This window comes from Lissotriton helveticus, chromosome 2_1 (assembly GCF_964261635.1).
Source record: "Lissotriton helveticus chromosome 2_1, aLisHel1.1, whole genome shotgun sequence".
Taxonomy (NCBI): domain Eukaryota; kingdom Metazoa; phylum Chordata; class Amphibia; order Caudata; family Salamandridae; genus Lissotriton; species Lissotriton helveticus.
Window position 1 is genome coordinate 1,602,743,819 of NC_136059.1, and position 20,195 is coordinate 1,602,764,013.

Below are 20,195 nucleotides of genomic sequence, written 5' to 3' on the forward strand. Positions count from 1 at the left end.
ATAAAACCTTTTGAGCAACAAGCACCCAGTACCCGCAAACAGACTGGTGCCCATAAGTCAGTATTCATTTTGTAGAGATCACTAGGGATCCCGTCTGGTCCCGGGGCTTTATTCTTCTCGGTGGAATTTATTGCCATTAGTACCTCATCTAAGTTGAACTCAATTGGAATTGGGGAATGGTTACTCACTAATTGGGAGTCCTCTCGGGTGTTGCAATATACATGCAAAAAGAAATCCACCCAAGTTTTTTCATCGATGGCTATTTCCATCCTTGCTGCCACTTTATTATTTAGGAACGGTAGGTTAATTACCTGCCAAAATAGTTTTGCGTCTCTGCTCTCCGCAGCTTCTACTAGATCTTGCCATGCTTTTTCTTTGATTGCCTTCTTACGTTGGTGTCTAGCTAGGTTGTAAGACTTTCTAAGTGACCTAATTGCAACATGGTCCCTTGTTGTTGCACTCAAAGCCAGTTTGAGGGCCTTATGTGTCTTAGTGCATTGGGTGTCAAACCAGCCCATAGAGCTATTACTTTTTTTAGAGCGTGTCCTGGTCAAGACACCCTGTATGGTGCTAGTAATGTTGCTAAATGCTTCCAAGATTTCATCGTTTGACGACTTTTACCCTAGACACACCAGGAGTGAGCGAAGAGCACCTTCCACAATTTTCTGGAGGGTTTTTACCGGGTCTACCATACACCATTTTAGGACAATGCCGTTTTGCCGTGCTACAGCAAGATTTTTCGACCATGCCAGGGTCTCAGTTATTGTGGTAATTTTAGATCCTGGTACACTAACAAGGAGTTTTTGCTGTAGATGATCACTCAGACCGATAGTAAGGGTCTCGTAACTTACCACCCGGCCACCAAACATATTTGGGAGGATGATAAAATCAATAACTGAGTGAAGTCCCCTTGCTAAAAAGGTAGAAGTGAACTTAACCTTGGGAGAGCAAGGCCTGTTTGCAAATCCCAAATCAAACTTGGCCATAATGCCATTTAATATTTCCCCTTTGTCATTATGTTGGAAGTGACTACTATCCCCCTGATCCCCCTCCCCATATTCCTGGAAACCACATGTTTCACTCGTGCATAGACTAACGTTAAAGTCACCTACCCAGACCCATATTAGGTTTTTCCCTTTCATTGGTTTTACCTCCCCTAGTTCTTTTGTCAATTTTACTAGTTCTTCCCTAAAAAAAGAATTATTGATGTTATTATAAAAATGAATCACTATTAAAATCTCGCTGGAATTCAGAGGAATGGTAACCATCTGAAAATAAGGTGAAATTGATCTTCCAAAACTACTACTAGTGTCTAAGCTATTAGACACATACACGCATAGTCCCCCTTTGTGCCTACCATGGCTAGAGGGCACCGCTGGAACATGGAATGTCTTAAATCCATCTATGTGTAGCTCAGTAAGTATCCAGGTTTCCTGCACACATAATATGTCGATGTTGTTTGCAAACTCCCCCCACGCTGATTCTTGAACTTTATTAGCAAGCCCACACACATTCCACGACACTACACTTACTTGGCGTTCATCTTTACCTTTATCTTTGAGTTTAGGTATGTGTTTACTTTTAGTTATTTTACACGAGTTCTTATTTATAATGTCATCCTTCAAAATGACCCCCTCAATAAGATTTCCCTGCACCCGGGCGTCCTTCCGCGTCCTGTTTATTTTCTTGGACCCCAATTCCCTAGTTCTAGTTGTAATAATACCGATTTTAGGATGCATCTGCTCAGATGCGAAACATTCGAGTACAGCATCTCTTCCCCCCCCCAAATTATTACCTGGTTTAAAATCCGGACGGCAGAGTCAGTCATTTAGGTCCATGCCTGAGAGGGGTTCATAAAGGGATTGTATCGGTATATTCCAATATTCAATCGGATTTGTGGGGTGGTGGTCATAGTCACAGGGAGCAGCGGATCTATATTGAGGTGGGAAAGAGGGCTGATAATTATTTATATAGTGTTTTGTGTAATTAGGTTGTGGCTTACAGTCAGCGAATTGCTGGGAGTCGGGGCGGGCCCATTTTGGGTAGGTACGGGGCCTCATCAGGGCTTCAGGGTAAAAGTAACATAAGTTCCGAGGAGATATACTACCCTCCTTTCTCCCCGAAAACCAATCACAGATGTGGTTTACAACTCTATGGTCTCTGAAGTTTATTATTACCACATCTCCCTCTATATCTTTGGGTCTCACCCCTACCCAGTCACACCGTCTAACAGACGCAATGTCCCCATTTAAATGTGGTGGGAGAGGTCTATTAATCCGCAGCCAATGTATGACCTTATTTTTTAGACTGGTGTTTGGTTCTATACTACCCACTGTTATCACCGGGATGCCAGTCAAAATGACCGCATAAATTGATGATTCTGGGGGTAAGTCAACATTTCCCTTTGGTTTTGATTTTACCCTATTATGTGGTAGTACATTTGTTAACCTCGGGCCGTAGGCAAAATAGTTTTCATGGGCGCTAGGTTAGCCTTTCCCTTTTGTAGTGCTTGTGTGGCCACTGGTTTAGGGCTATTGTTGATCGTGTTTTTTTTTTTAAGTCTGTCCTGTCTTGAGGTCAAAATGTTCTGTGCCGGTTGTATTTTGGGGGGACGAATATCCTTTGTACTGTTTTCTTTCAGGGCTTCCTTGGGAATGTATGCTTCTAAAATACGATCCATGTTTTCCCCTAACTTTTTAACCCTTTCTAGAAGTGGAAGCATTAGAGATTTCCAGAGACGTTCAATGTCTTCAAGTAGACCTTTGGACAACCGTGCTTCAGATAACATGCTCATGTCTGCAGGTGGGTTATTTAAGGCATCTGCCTCTAGTTCCTTACTAGTTTTAGTTGAGGGGTTCTTTGTTTTAGTTGAGGGGTTCTTTGTTAGCACGGGTGAGTTTATGCATGCAGACTTTTTCCTTGCCCCAGCATTCCTCCTTTTTTCCTTGGTGGTGAATGACACACTTCTTTGCCTCTCATTTTCTGTATCTTTTGTTTGGGAGGACTGACTATTTGCAGTGATTGAGTCTCTATTTGTGTAGCCTCCGCCGGGAGTTGATTCAATGCCAGGATTGAGGGGCTTGAAGTGGGCTGGGTGACGTGATCCAACACTATAGGTGAATTTAAGTCAATTAGCCAGTTTGATGTAGATGGTAACTCATTTCTGTTGGACACGTTGTTTGGCCCATTCATAGTTGATATGGGTGGACCTTCCTGGAAAATCAGAGGAAAGTCATCGGTGTTAAATAAATCTGTGTCGGACTCTCCCGTAGGTAGATCGTTATTTGATGGATGGGATATTATTACCTCTTTTTGGGCCGGGGCTGGCAGTTTGTGTTTGAGTAATTCAATAGAGAAGCGACGCTCAGCTCGCTTCTCTGCCAACGTTATCTCTCTATCTATTTCCTTAGTCGCTCGTACAAAGTACTTATCTAGGGGTCCTAATATAGTGACCCCTACAGTGGAAGGTAAAGAAGAATTTAACCCTTCTGAAGACATGCTAGTGCCTTGAGTGAATGTTAAAAACGATAATAAAAAGATGGTAAGTGGTTTACAGTCATGAGTTAGTACAGCCCTCCAAAAAGTTGATATTTATCCTTGGACGAATGAAATAGCAGGGATGATGGCAACTTAAGTTTCAGATTACGGCGGCCGAGTAGAAGAGGTTGGAGTGTGAGACCAACGTTAGAGGATGGGCCCAGCCCAGCCTCCTTCGGCCACAGACAGCCACAGACGGCCCGCCCTTTGCCCGGGCTTCGCCCCGGGCGCTCCCGCGCAGCTGGGTTCACCGTTTCTTAAGGTGTAGAGGCGTGATTAGGCGGGGCGGGCGGTTAGGGAGAGCGGGCCAGGTGACACGGCCTCGGGATTACCGGGACTCCTGGGGGAGCGAGTCCCGGTCCCAGCGCTCGCAGCACTGTCACTCACCCAGCAGGAGCCCACACACCGGATACACCACCTGGGCGATGCGGGACCCGCGGAGCGGGTTCCGCGAGTAGTGGAGGAGAATCCTTTCTCAAAGGGCAGCAAAAGAAAAGTCTATGAGGCGTCCCATGTAGCAGCAGCAGGCTGGATCTTTTAAATGATTAGGCGGGCGGGGCGGTCAGGGAGAGCGGGCCAGGTGACACGGCCTCGGGATTACGAGGCGTGCCATTCAGTAGAGGAAGAACCTGGAAGAGGAAGAAGAATGAACATCCCCCACCTGATCATAATATTTCGGTTTGTCAAAATTCATTTAATACTTCATCATTAAGAAGTATATTCAGCCGTGGCGTCTGTTTGTTTTCTCAGCCCTTTCACATTTGGTCTTCCCTCAAACGTTTTACCTTCTGCCCTTTAGTTTTCTGAAATTTGTTTTTGTTTGCCATAGGACTCTGTGCACTTTACCACTGCCAACCAGTCCCATACTGCTTGTGCTCAAACCTTTACACATAATCAAATTGGCTTACATCCAATTGGCCCAATTAATTAGAATTCTAGTAAAGTGGGACTACATGTACCGGGGGCCTGTAAATTAGGCCTGGGCAGCAAACTCCGGTCTGCTCGCAGAGTTTGCAGTTTTTCTCGCTCTGCGTAGAGCGCGGAGTTCCGAAAAAATTAATGGAGTGGTGAGGTATGAAGTTTTTCCTCTCTCATGGTTTGCCAATGTTAAGGTGGCAAGTGAGGAAAATACAACTGTAAACCACCTCCCAGTGAGATTTCTCAACATGGACGGTCACAGCAGGTCGCTACCGCTCATGCTGAGAAACCTGGCGCTCACGTTGAGGAACCTGCTGCTCGAGTAAAATATCAACTGAAGCGGCAGGAAGAATCTGCGCCCTTTTGTGCTGCATGTGGTGCAGTTTGCGCTGATTTTACAGTGTGGGACAAATGCCCGCAGCTAAAAATCAGCGCGAGCAGCACATCTTACCTCACTCTCTGGCAGATGACGGAGTTTTTGCCAAACTCCTCGCTCCAAGCGAGTTTACCGCCCATCCCTAGTACTGGGTCACATGCCTCTGAATAGTTGGCCTTTGTGTATTCCACCCAGACAGTGAAACAAAAGGGGTTAGATGTTGTCAGGATGGGCCATCCTGTTAGGATGGGCGGGGGAGCTATTCCCTGCCCAAATTACATTTTACACTTGCACACTTGTCACCAGCCTGTGTCACCTTAGACCTCGTGGACCCTTGGCAGGAGAATGAAGGAAATTTCCAGAACTGGATAGGGGAGAACCTAGAAGTTTCCCCACTCAAAGGCCGGCTCCATGTAGAAATATTGGACACTCAGACCAAGGGGCACATTTATGAAGGCCTTGCACTGCCGGTGCGTCACTTTTAACATGGGAAAAAGTGACGCACCGGCGGCGCAGGGCCTTCATAAATCTGCCCCCAAGTGTTTAGCTTACTGCTGGACCTGCAGAGGAGCCCCAGAAAGACTGCCTAGTACTGCCCCACTGCTTGAGGTCTGCTTTGCCATTCAGAGGACTGTCCTGCTGTTTGAAACCTGTCTTGTACCCTCAGAGGACTGCCATGCTGTGTGAGGCCTGCTTTGCTGCTTGATCACAGTCTACCAAAGTGACTCCAGGGATCAGTTGGATGACTTTCGGTTCGGAACTTCAGGGACACAAAATCCTCCAGAGGACTCCCTGCAACTGCCCAGCTGACCTGCTACAATTGGTCCTGCATAGACCTGTAAGTTGACCAGCATGAGCCCCGCAGGACTTTGGGAAGGTAACGTTTTCAGTGGGACTACCCTGGTTTCCTGTTTCCAGCCCATAATCCATGATGGTCAGTTTTAATTTGTGACTTTCCCTCCATCTAGCATGATCAGATTACCTCGAGTGGGCTTTGTACTTTAGGTGTTAGGTGTTTTTACCTAAAACTTGCAATTGCATATCCTTGGTTCTCCTGATTGGATTATTTTAGTTTTGGTGTGTTTTTATTTATTATAATATTTTCTATGTTTCTAACTAGTTTTGTGTTTTCACACTATTAACTGTGTGATGGATAAATACTTTACACATTGCCTCTAAGTTATGCCTGATTGCTTTTGTGCCAGGACAACAGAGGGATTGTGGTTGTTGCTTCAGAAGAGTCTTCACTCCCTCAATCAAAAAGCACATTTCCTACAGCTGGTCTGACAGGTCAGTGTGTGGTAAGGTTTTTGGCTGTTTGTAACCTGTTTTATCATCTTGTGTGCCGATTTTCTCTGTTGATTTCCCTGACATTACCTTAAACGTTACCTTCATTAAGCACAAATGCATGCAATCTCCCATAACTTGCAAAACCCATGCACAGGTGAAAACTGCCCTGATTTGCAAATGTAGATTACATTTTTCCTATCTGATTTACCCCTAATAGGGGCTATGTTTATTCCAGATGTATTTTGCTGCCCAGATCTATTGTCTCCCCAAGTCCGATACTGGTGGAAATTACTAGGGTTACTTCACCTTGCAGCAAGAAAGAAGGGAGGGTCTTGGTGGGGGTATCTTTAGCTTTCTGATGTCATTCTCAGAACATGTTTTTATTTTTGATGTAGTTATGGCTATGTGGTGCATCAAACATAACAAATAGCATGTCTAATATTTAGCCACAGTCTTTCTTAGAACTACGGGGCATATTTACAAGCCCCTATCACCACCACAACATCACTTTTTCTGAAGTTGTGGTGGCAACACAGGCGTCGCCTTATTTACAAGGCAGCGTTAAGCTACTTACTGTGGCTTAAATCTGCCTTGTAAATTGGTACCCCTATCATGCTATACTTAGCGTGAAAGGGGAGGGCAATGGGTGTTGAGGTGGGCAGTCTACCGCAACACCGATTGATTTTGACGCTGTCCCATATTTACAAGGTTGGCGTAAATATGGGGCAGTGCCAAAATTAGGACCAGGGAAAACATGGTCTCACCCTGGCTCAACGAGAAGAAATGTTCAATTTCTCCTTGTTTTTGCTGTTTCCATCTGTGCTGTGTTGTGCAGCACACATAGAAACAGCAATAGGACATTTGATTGTTTGTGCAAGATGGTGTCCGCTCCTGTACAAACAATCATAAAAAAAAAAAATGTTTTGCAACTCCTATGTGTGCTGCATTAAGCAGCACGCATTGAAGTTACAAAACACCCTTTCAGATTGTTTATGTGGAGGAAGGGCCACCTTCCTGCACACAAACAATTTTCCCCTGTAACGCAGGCACCCTTCCACCATGGTGCAAGGGTCTCCATGTTGGCACTATGTGGCTAAATCAGCACCAGCACAGGGGGAAACGCAGGGCTGCACTATATCCTTGTAACTACGGTGCAGCCCTGGTTTCAGAAGTGGCGGAGCGCGGCGTTAAGCAAAGGAGGTTATCACCAGGATCCACCACTTGCTCATAAATATTCCCAAACGTTTCCTATAAAAACAGGCGATAAAAACATTCCTATACAAACAGGCTAACCCTACAGTAAAAGCAACATTAGAAATACACTTTCATTTTACTGAGAACTGGCATACACTGTGTGGGTAAGAGTGACGTTTTAATCCTGTTAACATCAACTGCTTCCTACTTCAATTATGATTAAGGCTTGTTTAACTGCTGATCTTGCAAAGCTGATGCCAGTTGGTTATCGAGAAATGTGTTTGTATCTGTAGCCATTTCAATGGCAGGTATTTTTGCCTGACTAAATCAGAATTTCCAAAAAGTATTTCCTCTGGCAAAATTCGAGCTATGCAGTATTTATAGTGGAACTGAAGTTAAACATTCAATATTCATATAATGCCATGGATCAAAGAGTCCGGCTTCATACCCATTCGGCACAGATAATTAAAGCTCAAGCTAGCGTGCTGCAAAAGTAGGCCATATTAAGCAATGAGAAAACGTATTTATAGAATATGTCTCTATTGCTCCATATTGCAAACCTCACTTTCTTCAGATATTTTTGGCTGTATTGCAAAAAATATTACAAAAAAGAAACACATTTAAATCAACTACTCTTTGAGTTGAGAGTTTCTAGTTAAACCCTGGCACGCTCTGTAGTTTAACATTCATGGCATCAGATGTGAAACCAGGGGTGCTTTCTTGGAGAGCCTCTGGTGATTCTTAGATTTAACGCGATTTTTTTTAGCAACGTGATAACGGCACGTTTAAGGAAAGCATATGTCGTAAATGGTTAGCAGATGAGATGCTCCTTACTATTTTATTTAGACCTTGCAATACGTTTTGTTCGGGGCAATGTCTCATAAAAGTTATACATTTTGTGTTACATAAATTTACAAAATGTTGTTTAATTTTCGCCCTGAATGGCTCGGCTCGAGCAGAAAATAATCCAGTGATCAGTAAAACCGGCACCGGGAGACTTTTTCCGGCTGATACCTGTCGTGTGTGGTATGACGAACTTTAATTTAAAGAATACTCGGGCACACAGAATCGGGAGTGACTTCTTTATTTCTCCTTCTCATGTCACACTGCTACTCATTCCCATGACCCCGCCATGTCACTTCCTATCACTCCCGGCTTGCCCACATCCAACTGAGACCTACCTTTCCCGGGCTCTATAGGACCATTTTGCAGGGTCCTAGGGGCAGATTTATGTTAACTGGCACATCCCCAGCGATGCGCCAGTTAATGTGCGCCACAGTGCGCCACAGCTCCGCCACCCATGGTGCGCCGCATTTACAATGCGGCGCACCATGGTGCAAGGCAGGGAAGATGCGTGACGCATCTTTCGGGGTACGGGCGGCGCATTGCTGGAGTCATGTCGCAAGTGCGACATGACTCCTGCAATGCACAGGGGCCACCCCTACAATGCATGGTGCGTCACCCTTACGCCTGCTTCAAGCAGGTGTAAGGAATTGACGTAGAAAGTGACTGAGTGAAATCTCAGCTTTCACTCAGCCACTTTTAGGAGGCATTCCTGTGCAGGAACGCCCCCCCCTGCGCAGGAACGCCTCCTTATGGCGCAGGGCTTTCCAACGTGACGCACCTCCTAGATGCGCCACGTTGTAAATAGGGCGCATTGTTTGCGCCACCGTTGCGTCAAATTAAGTGACGCAATTGCGGCGCAAAGAGGCGCAAGGGCCTCATAAATCTGCCCCCTAGTGCTTAATACTACACTTCCACACGAATTTAGCTGTGCACCAGAATAGCTAATTAAGCATGAATAATCAAATATCTTAAGTCAGTCAGTCCGAAAAACTTTATTTTGGTCTTTTACGACCATCAAAGTATACAAAATAGACAAAATACAATTCATTAAAATAAAAAGAATAAAATGGTAAAATGGTAAAATGACATCCAGTCCTAAAATTCAATACTGTCACTTCAGTGTAGAGGTATACAGACCTACCTTCCCGGCCGGTGGTGATCACTTGATACAGTGAAGCCTTGAGGGGTTTCACTTACTCAGATACACGAACAGGAGGTATTGTTGGTCGAGGTGGGCTTGTCTCTGGCAAAACCTGATGGCTCGGAGGGACAGAGTATCTCTTTAAAATGCGATACATCTTGAGTGATGGATCTCCCAGGCCTTTCGGTCGGGACCATGGGCCAGATGTATGACCAGCAAAATTGCGCCTCGCAAAATGTGACTCCTTTGCGAGTCGCAATTTGCGAGGTGCAATTTGCCGTGTACAACAATGTGTTTAACACTGTTTGCGATTCCCAATGGTCTTGAAACTTGGAAAGCTCATTAATATTAATGAGCCTTTGGTAATTTGCGAGCCCTTTGGGAATGACAGGCCCTCCCAGGTATGGTGGCCTGCTGGGCTCAGCAGACTACCATGTCTGGGATTGCTTTTAAATAAAGCAGTTTTTTTGTAAAATGCAGACCGTTTTCCTTAAAGGGAAATGGGATGCATTTAAAAAAAAAAGAAACATTTAACTTTTTGTTTAAATTTTTAAGGGCAGGTAGTGGTCCCTTTAGAGAAAGTCGCAAAGTGGAAGAGGTCCCCTACGGACCCCTTCCAAATGGCGACTACATTACAACCCTCTTGAAGAGGGTGGTAATTTGCAAGTGTTTTGTGACCGCTATTGCGGTCGCAAAACATTGGTACATACCTTTGCGGTAGCTATTAGGAAGGGAATGCCCCTTCCTAATAACGAGTCGTAAAACTTATTTAGCAAGTTGCAAATAAATTGCAACTCGCTAAATAGGCCTTGTACATGGCCCATGAGGTTTTGGCATGCTCAAACGGGTCGCAAGCCCATTTGTGCATGCAAAAACGGGTCGTACATCTGGCCCCATATGTCTTATTCTCTCTGTTACTTGTAGCAGTTCTACTGCAAATGGGGTGTCACTTTTCCGTCTTTGCTTTTGTCGGAGATGCACGTAATCTCCTTAGTCAATGGAAATCTCTTGGGCTTGTTGCTGTGTGTCAGCATGCATCTTCATCTTCTCTATGCAGTCAGTGTCAATGTTTGAAGTTTTTTCACATTCACTTGCCTTTCGACTGTCCATTAAGGAATGCTGTCTGAATTGCACGGCGAAATATGAGGGTGGCAGCATTTCTCCAGTTGTCGAGTGAAAAGTCAAGCAATGTGCTCTCAGGACTTAATACAGTGCCTGACTCAGGTCCATTACCTCCGCTGAAACTCTCTGCACTGTGCTTTTGAGAGTGCCCATGAATCGTTCAAAAACACAGTTGGCTTGAGGCTACAAAGGTGTGCTTTGCTAATGCTCGATGCCCAAAGCTTGATGGAGAGCTTGAGAATTTGGGGAATGACCCGGGTTCCAAAAATGTCTATTGACCTTTCCATGCCTTATGAATGAGATGCTTTCCACCCAAGGAAAACAAGAATTTTCATCCATGAGGACCATCAAATATCAGCCATCTGATAGAGGTTGAAAGAAATCAATTGAATCTTTCTCTCACACCTGGGCAGGGAGGTCTGACATTGTTGATGGATGTGGCGTGGTTTTAACATCATCCAACTTTGGAAATGATACTCTCTCAAGGCTTTCGTGGTGGCTACTATGACACTTTATCCCTCATGAGCTAATTCCATGGCCCTTTGTCTCAGGCTCTTCGGAAGAATAATTCTCGATCTCTAAGTATGATCCCTTCCTGCGTTACTACCAGATCTTCCTGTAGGTTGTGGAACATTTGAAGTTCTTCCAACTTGTCTTCATGGTGGTGGCTACAATCTTATCCACCTACAAAGCTGAGAGAGCACTTGACTGTAGAATTAAATTGAGATAGCCTACAGCTGCTTAAGATTTTGGTACGGTTGAGAGCAGAGGAACTCAAGAGAAGTAATCTCTGTGTTTTTATTGGCTTATTAACAATGCCATAGTCCTATTCTTGGACCTCAGCCCCCAACGTTCAATGCTCGGGGACATATTTGCAACTTCCAAAGATTGTCAACAGAGCCTGATGGTCAATGAATAATGTAAATTGCTTGCTATATAAGAGAACATGCAACTGCTCAGATGCCCACATGACTGCCAGACTCTCTTTCTCTGGTTCGGAGTAGACTTTTCTCAGTGTCTGACACACCCCTGCCAGTATATGTAACAATGTGTCTTAGTGCATTAGGTTAATCACTGTGCTGCACAAGAATGGTTCCTAACCATGCTTGCACGCACTGTGATCTCTGTGTTGATTTTGGGGTCAAAGTAGGCCATGACAGTTGCATCCTAAAAGGCAGTTTTGATCTCTCCAAAAACTTTTTTTGCGGGCCTGCAACAACTCGAACTTCATGTTCTGTTTTGTTAGTTCACGCAATGGGACACTCTGTGTAGCATAGTCACGTATCTTCTAAGCACACTAGCTAGCCAGGAGAAGGAAAGATGGCAGCATGCTTCTATCTTGAGGAGGTCTGGTTTCTGATAGTGCTTTATCTTTATAAGGGTCAGGAGTCATGCCACTCTCCCAGAATATGTGAAAGAATTTGTCTGGTAACATGGAATTCACATTTGTTTGATATTCAATGTGAGGTCTGCATCGGTGAGAAACTGGCATGCTTTTAGAAGTGCCTTGTGATGTTCCTCTCTAGTGCTCCCAAATGTCAGAATGTTGCTCCTGTATTTAAAAGCATTTGGTACAGGATGGATGACTGTGGATAACATCTTGATAGATTGCAGCTGCTGAACAAACACCACACTCAGCCTTTTGTATCTGAACAAGCCTACATGTGTCAAGAACGTGGTGATGTGCCTGCAATTTTCTTCTAGTTCCAGTTGATGATATCCCTTATTCAGGTCGAGCTTGGAGAACACTTTAGCACCATTAATTTGTGCTATCATATCAGCTATATGTGAACCTGGGTGCCTTTCACATTCTATTGCTCTATTCAGTTGACGCATGTACACACAAGTGAGCACTTCATATTTGTTGTGTCTTTTGGGAACTACCATTATTGACAAGAACCATGAAGTGTGTCATGTCGAGCATTCTATGATGTCAAGTTACAAATGCATTGTGTAGTTTCTTTTCCACTGCCTTTTGTAGAAGAAAAGCAACTCATCGATGTAATTGGGCAGGTGGGTGAATGTCCTCATTGATGTGCAATTGAACTCTAATGCCTTTCAGTTTTTCCAGTCCTTCAAAAGGTGATGGGAACTTGCGATCAACTTCAGGATCAGTGTGAAAGTTGTAGTTAATGAATATCAGTCCCATGGCAGCTGCTGTTGCAAAGCTGAGGAGACAAGCACTTGATGTTCTTCCTTTTGATACATGAATCATCACTTGAACTTACCTCTTCTTGTCCTGTACAGTCACTGTGAAGTATCCCTGACTCTGCAGTGGCTTGGACGCACCCATGTGTACACTTTTATGCCAGAGGGAGCGAGAGCCAGTGTTGGTGTGAGTTCTCTATATTTGTCCACCCACATGAGGACAATGGAGGCTTAACTGTCAATAAAGAAGGGTATGGAGTGATCTTTTATATTCAGTTCAACAGTGGGACATTTGTTTTTATCCTCCTTTTGTCTCATTTGTCTTGAATTTTGTGTTTGACTGTGATGGTGGTTATTCCGAGCTGTTCTGCTGGGTTGATTTCAAGCTAGAGGGGTGCATTCATCGACAGCATCAATATATATCCATCTTCCTCACTTTCACTTGACAGGGACACCGAGGATCCGCTGTATGAGGATTCTGAAAGACTTTTTGTAGTTGGATTGAATCTGCTGTATTTGATGTTTCAGTTGCTACTTTAAAGTGCTATGGGATCCAGACATCCTTTGTTTGTGCTTCCCCTGTTCTTTCAGACTTGTCTGTCTTTTCACAAGCTCAACACACCACTTTGAAATTATTCTCTTTGACACATCCTTTCCAAAACTGTCCTAGTGGCATACATTGACCATCATGGGGAAAAAAGAACCCACATTAGTAACATAGTTTTGTCACTTTGTTGGGAAGCACTTTGCATCTATCCGAACCGGACTTGCGGCAGCTTGACATGGAAGGCGGCTTGCTTGTACTTGTGTGAGGGAAGACAGCATTGCACGTTGTCTGGGAAAGCTGCAGATCCAGAGTACCACTCACAGACATCCACACTCACCAGGTCTATGTCACTCTCCAGCTGGGACCAAATTGCATTCCTGAGATGGACAGAACAATTCTCTCAGGTCCAAATGCTCATACTACAATATCTTGACTGACTTTTAAATGGAAGGTATGATAATGCCTTCCTTTTATACACAGGAGACTGATAATCATATTTAGTGAAACTTCACATAATTTCTACAAAGTTTCCTGACCAACAGGTGCAAAGCTGAACCTATTGCTCATTTTAATGAAGCTCCAGTGCCAACAACACAACAGTATCCAAAGGAATCAATGCACTCCAGGGATTACATGAAAATGGATTAACTGTATTTCTTCTAGTCACACAATCTTGAATTTGTAAATGCTATTCTGTGAGGAGTTTAACAAACAGAACGTCAGAGTGAATTTGTAGCTGAAGATGGACCAAAATAGAGAACACCTTTGGAAAGTGAGGGTCATAGTGTCACGCTTTGGCCAACATTATCTTAGTTTTAATAGTTGAGTGCCAACTTGCCATCAGAAGTGAGGCACCTGCAACTAAAGCAATGTCAACAAGCATGAATACAAAATATGGTTGATGTCCAGATAATTACATTTAGTAAACTAAAAATATATCAAATTAAAATATATTTAAAATCTATTCAATATTGGCAACATGTGTTAGTGTAACTTACATTTGATGCTGCCATTACACACTGAGTGGGAATGCATCATCGGATGGAACAGTAATGCAAATCAAGAACGACTTCCAAGTGGATTTTCAGAAGCTAGGGATGGTGAACTATGGGGCTTATTTATGCCCCAGTAGGCCATCACTTTTTCTGATGCTCTTGCTGCTCAAACCTCAATCATATCTATGAGTCGACGCAAAGCCACCCTACGTGGCTTTGCATCGCCTCATAGATATGGAGTAATAAAAAGCAGCACAAGTCGCTGAGTTGCCTTACTCTGCATCAAGGAGGCTTTCCATGGTTGTTGTGGTGGGTGTAGACGATGCCCCAGATTTACTTCATCACGTAAACCTGGGGCAGCGCCAAAACCTTACGCCTACCGAGAGCAGGTATAACTAGGAGAAATATTTGTATTTCTCTTTTTTCCTCTCGCCATGTGTTCTGCACATGGAAAGAGGAAAATGACTCTCTGGATTGTTTTTGAGCAGGAAGGTGCACCATGGTACAATTGTGTCTACGTTGGCCCTGGGCAGCAAAGTGTGCATCAGCACCGGCGCAAAGGATAGGAATGCACCATATTTCATGAATACAATGCATTCCTGCCCTTTCACATTGGCGTAGGGCTACACAACAAGAATACTTGCAGGTGCTGCCCTACGCCATTTCTTTATAAATGAGGCCCTCACTGTTTTGGACTCTCCTGAATGTTATGTGCTATTGAATACTCTTGCCTCCAACTTTTACGTTACAGACCCCAGCAACAGTGACGAATCAAGCAGTGAGTCAAGCTTAATATGGAGATTGCTCATAATCCAGAGATAACTGGTGCAGCTAGGGGAGGGGGGTTCGCTTTGCCAGAGGGATTTACAAATGGCGAGAAAAATATTTGGATCTGTATGAATCACTGATATTTATTCTGGATGCACTTAATTCCACTATTTTCTCTCTGCCAATGCAGGTAGGTATAAACCATAATCAAATGGTTTCTGCCCCTTCCAACAAGGAAGAATCCAGCCAAAACTACTAGGCCTTGTCCAATCTGCAAGTTAACACAAGCAACATGAGACGTGTTCTGGCCATCATAATCTAGACATGCTCTCACCAATTAGGGTGACCCATTTAGATAGTTAACTGTGATACACTGAATTCACAGAATAATGGCGTGCACATCACATAAACGTAGCTGAGTAGGATGATCAGGTGAAGCTGTACGTGAAGCTCTTTATTTGAACTAAACTTCATGGATGCAACACTTGTTTTACAAAGCCTTAAAATAATGTCTGTTGAATGTTATCAACTCAGATTTGTCGAAACGTATTCAAAGACTACACAGCTGGCATGTGTTTTTCTCAGTCAAAACCACAAATGGAGCATAGAGGGAAGAAAGGACAGGGTCGCCCTCCACTCAAAAGTTTTAGAACAAACAAAAGACCCTATCCATGGACGTCAACAGGTGTCAGTTACCAGGGAGATAGAACAGTCTATGTGTACTGATAACTACTCCAGAACCCTACAAGTTGTGTGGGGATAATTTCACTGCACTGCGCCCAAATTCATGTAAAAAACCCAAATTTCCTTGGCAGAAACACCGAACACCAATTTGTCTGACCCACCTAGGTCGATAACAAAGATCCACACCCACGGTGTTGGATCAAGTTCTCCTTTGAAAAAAATGTGTGAAAACCAAGTGACACCTCACGGAAACACCACCAACGGGGTAACTGGTATGTAATTTCCAGACAAGCCCCTGTCTCATCATCGGTAATCACTTGATTCTCAAAGAAAGAGAGAAAATAGTGTCCAAAACAAACAACCAAAACGTGTAACAAACAGTGGAAAGCAGAGAGCATCTGCTAGTGACAAACACACAACATAAATAAGTGCATAGAACACAGCATCTAATTCCCTTAACCAACTTTATTCATAGGGAAACAAAGTATGCTGTACCACTAAAAAGGCCGGTAGCTATTCATGCATACCATTACCTAATGCCAGTGCCGACATGTTTCACTGCCACGTGCTTTTAGGCAGTTTCATCAGGGCTGCACTATATGCTGCCACTCCACTCTTGGACACTTGTTCTTTGTTAACTGCCAAGGAAAAACAGGCATATAGAACTAAGTTAAAAGCATGTAAACACATAAATGCGTGGCCGTATGTGTTGTGTTATGCGTAAAAACATTGTTTCCCAGAGACCACCATGTTGCTCCTACCGGCCGCCTCGGGGTAGGGGGGATGTAGGGATACTCCAAACGTGAGTTCCTACCTTCACTTAGCTTTTAGCTTTCTAATGAGGCAAACAAAGGAACATGTAGCCAGGTATCAGAACATATATACATAATGATGTAAAATAGGCTCCAAAGCCTTACACAGTGCTTAGATACTAGTATCCAGGCGTCGCGTATTTACACGCACTTGGATAATGCAACAGGAGCAACAGTCAGCTGCCCCTGACTGTGTTTCAGTTTTCTGTATCAAAATATCCTTATCAGCCCACTTTCTAGCCAACAGTCCAACAGTACTCGATATCAGAGCTTCACCGCTGTTGGTGTTTATCACGGCCTGCGGGGAAGGTGCACACTGTGAGACGAGGCGCTCATGAAGAGCTACCACGGTGAGAAGTATCTAACCAGACGGAGCGCCAGTGCGATGTGTGCGAGTGGTTTTGTTCTGCTCAGACGCTCAGAAAGAGCTACCATGATGATAAGTGTTTGGTTAAATCAGAGCGTGAGTGCGGTTTGTGTGACTGTGCATGTTTTAGATTCGAGCAGCTGCACCAGAAATATGGAAGGGGCTTGGTTCCCCGTAAAAATGAAATTTCGATTTCTGCATCACGCAGATCGTGAGTAAACATGTGTCACCTAGACAATATTATTCTAGAGTTGGTCCTGACATCACGGCAGCAAAACCGTGGTGAAGCTCTGATATCGAGTACTGTACTTGAATGTAAGGCCTCCTTTCTGAAATACTTCAGTTCTATTCAACAAACTGACCCTGGAACCCTAAAAACTCCTCTGAAGGGGATAAAAATAAAATGAGAATCTGTGTGTCCGATACGTAACTGCTGCCGCAAAGCATCTGAAAGTGAACCTGTAAGCAACGGTTATGACTCTGGTTTCAAGAGCTCGTCTAAAGGCAATTTTAAGAATCAATGAAGAGAAGCTTCTTTAGAATAAGGAAAGACATTCCCACATGTCACTCAAAGAGAAATATTAGGTAAACTTTCTTCAAAATTAAAACGCGTATTCATCAAATGTTCAATCCAATCTTTATTTATTGATTTTAGAATCTCATTAGTTTGTGTGGTGTTGTTCCATCACACACTATTTCAATATTTAAAAAATCAAGTCTCTGTTTTTCCATGACTCAATGCATTTTGGGACATGCCCTTCGTCACGGGAAAATTCCTAGAATATAATAAATCAGATGAGTCTAAATTCTACAGTACTAATAATTTATCTGTAATCAAGCGAATTTCAGAGAAAGGAACGTAAGTGGAAAAAGAATGTTAGTGCATCGAGGAACTTGTTTTCAAGCGCTTGCCTTCTAGGTGGTGTTTCATGATCCCACACACCCTCTCCGTATGTTCCCACGCCCAGGCATTTGCATTTATAAAGCTGGACCATCTCCTTCGTTGGTTTGTGCTCCAATTGTTTTGCAAATCTCAAAATAAATTTGCACACTACTCCCATTTTCTATTTTCTATGGCTGCTCATGCCACCCCATGACAAATTTGCTTCAAACAGGATACATAAATAATTAAACTATTGATGGAGCCGATTTCATCTGCAGTCAGGCATTGTTTTATTTTTGTGCTTCAGACAGACTGGATTTAAATTGCCACGCACGTTTTGGTGCAAGTTAAAAACATGGCACATGAAAAACATGAAAGTGAGGCCTAAGTCAGTCTGAAATGTTTGTGCTGAATTAACATGCGCTGGCATGCCTGGCTTCATCTTGGGGGTGCCCAGGAGTGGGCATTTCACAGGGAAAAGCCAGGAAGGGTTCCACAGAGGTATGCGTACAGCGCCAAGACACCTCAGGCAGCTGCAGCCCGTGGCGGGAGTTACAGTGGGGCAGGGAGGCGGGGAGGGGGAGGGGCAGGGTGGAGGGAGCTAAAAACTGGCATATGGATAATTGCAGGTAAGTACACAATTTAATTAATAAAACAAAGTTCGTAGCACGCACAGCATCACATTTTGCAATGCAGTGCGTGCTACGAAATTCATTTTATTAATTAAATTGTGTACTTACCTGCAATTATCCATATGCCAGTTTTTAGCTCCCTCCACCCTGCCCCTCCCCCTCGCCGCCTCCCTGCCCCACTGTAACTCCCTCCATGGGCCGCGGCTGACCTCAGGGTATAAGTGCGCTATACAAGTATGAATTCATTTCATTTTTTGCAGTCTAGAGAAAAGTGGCCTTTTTAGCTCTGAAGATTAATAGAATGTGCTTCTCTCTTCCCAGATCATCCCTGGTAATCTAAATTCACTATTCCTGTCTTAAAAGACTTTGGCTTGTTGCATATTTTGATAAACATGTTTAATTTAAAACACCTCTTTTTATAATGTGTGTAAATTAATAATGCACCAAACACTACACATGGGGCTAAATGCTTTTGGCATGAAAAGCTATCTAAAACACTAGAGCATGTTGCTGTGTGCGCTGTATTAACTGTGTGTGCTGTATTAACTGTGTGTGCTTTTAAATTTAACACTAAGGGCCAGATGTAGGTAATTTCCATTTACCGATTCCAAAATACCGACTCATACCGAATCCGTATTTCAGAATCGGAAAATGGTATGTAGGAAAAAAATCGGTAAAACTTACCGATTCGGAATGACTCAGTATCACAAATCGGCAAATACCGAGTCGGTAAATACCGAATCGGTAAAATCCAAATCAGTAAAACCCATGCATTCCTATGGGCCTCCTGGCCCATAGGAATGAATGGGAGTAACTGATTCGGAATTTACCGATTCGGAATTTTCCGATTCGGTATTTACCGATTCGGTAAAATCCGATTCGGATGTTTGAAAAACGCAATGTGAGCCTGACAACCAATCAGGGACACCCTACACACCCCACAACCAAGGCCCTGAGATTCCAACCAATCGGATTGAAGCACCACTCCCCAGTACCTGGGAGTGGCCACACCCATGCAGGTGAACACCAACAGAACAAACAATTGAGCTGAGGTGAGAGGAGCTGAGCATCCACAGGCAAGCAGTGCTACAGAATGGAGACTCATGAAGGGCAAAAGGATGCTAGGGAGAGAAAAAGGAAGATCAAGTTCAGCCCAGAAGAACTACAGGTGGCTGTAGAAGAAATAGTAAGCCACTACAGCCAAATTTTCGGGAGGCAGTCTCCGCATGTTGCAGAGACTGTGAAGAGGAACATATGGCTTGGCATACAGGGCAAAGTGAATGCCATTGGTGTGACCCACCGGGAGATTGAGGACATCAAAAAGCGGTGGTATGACCTGCGCATCGTAACAAAGAAAAAAATTGCAGCACAAAAAAAGGATGCTGGTGAGACTGGAGGTGGCAGGAGCAAAGCCCCAAAGCTGACTGCGATGGAGGAGCTTGTGGAAACCACCATGGAGCCAGAATGCATCCATGGGATAGGAGATCTGGACAGTACTGCTAAAGCTACAAAGAAACAAGGTAAGAGGCATGTACCCTAATCCACAACCATTAACCTGACCCCGTACCCCACTGTGTAGAATCATCACACAGCATAACAGCTCATACTTGGTGCCAGCAATGCATCATGGTAGAGGTAGTCATGAATACATTGATGCAAAACATACACCACACGACTCTGCAAGACATGCCACACACATCACCAAACACACAATGTGCACTGGGCAAAGTTGTGTAAACAATTTATTTAAGAATTGCACACAGATGAACAACAACATTGACCCTATGTCAATTTCATTCCACAGGAGAGTCCTCACGCAGTTCAGCACCAGCAAGGGAGGAGAGGGCACCCGCAACTAAGAGAAGGGAGAAAGAGAAGAAAAAAACTGCTCACAGCGCTGTAGAAGGAGGCAACACCACCACCCAGGAAGCCTCA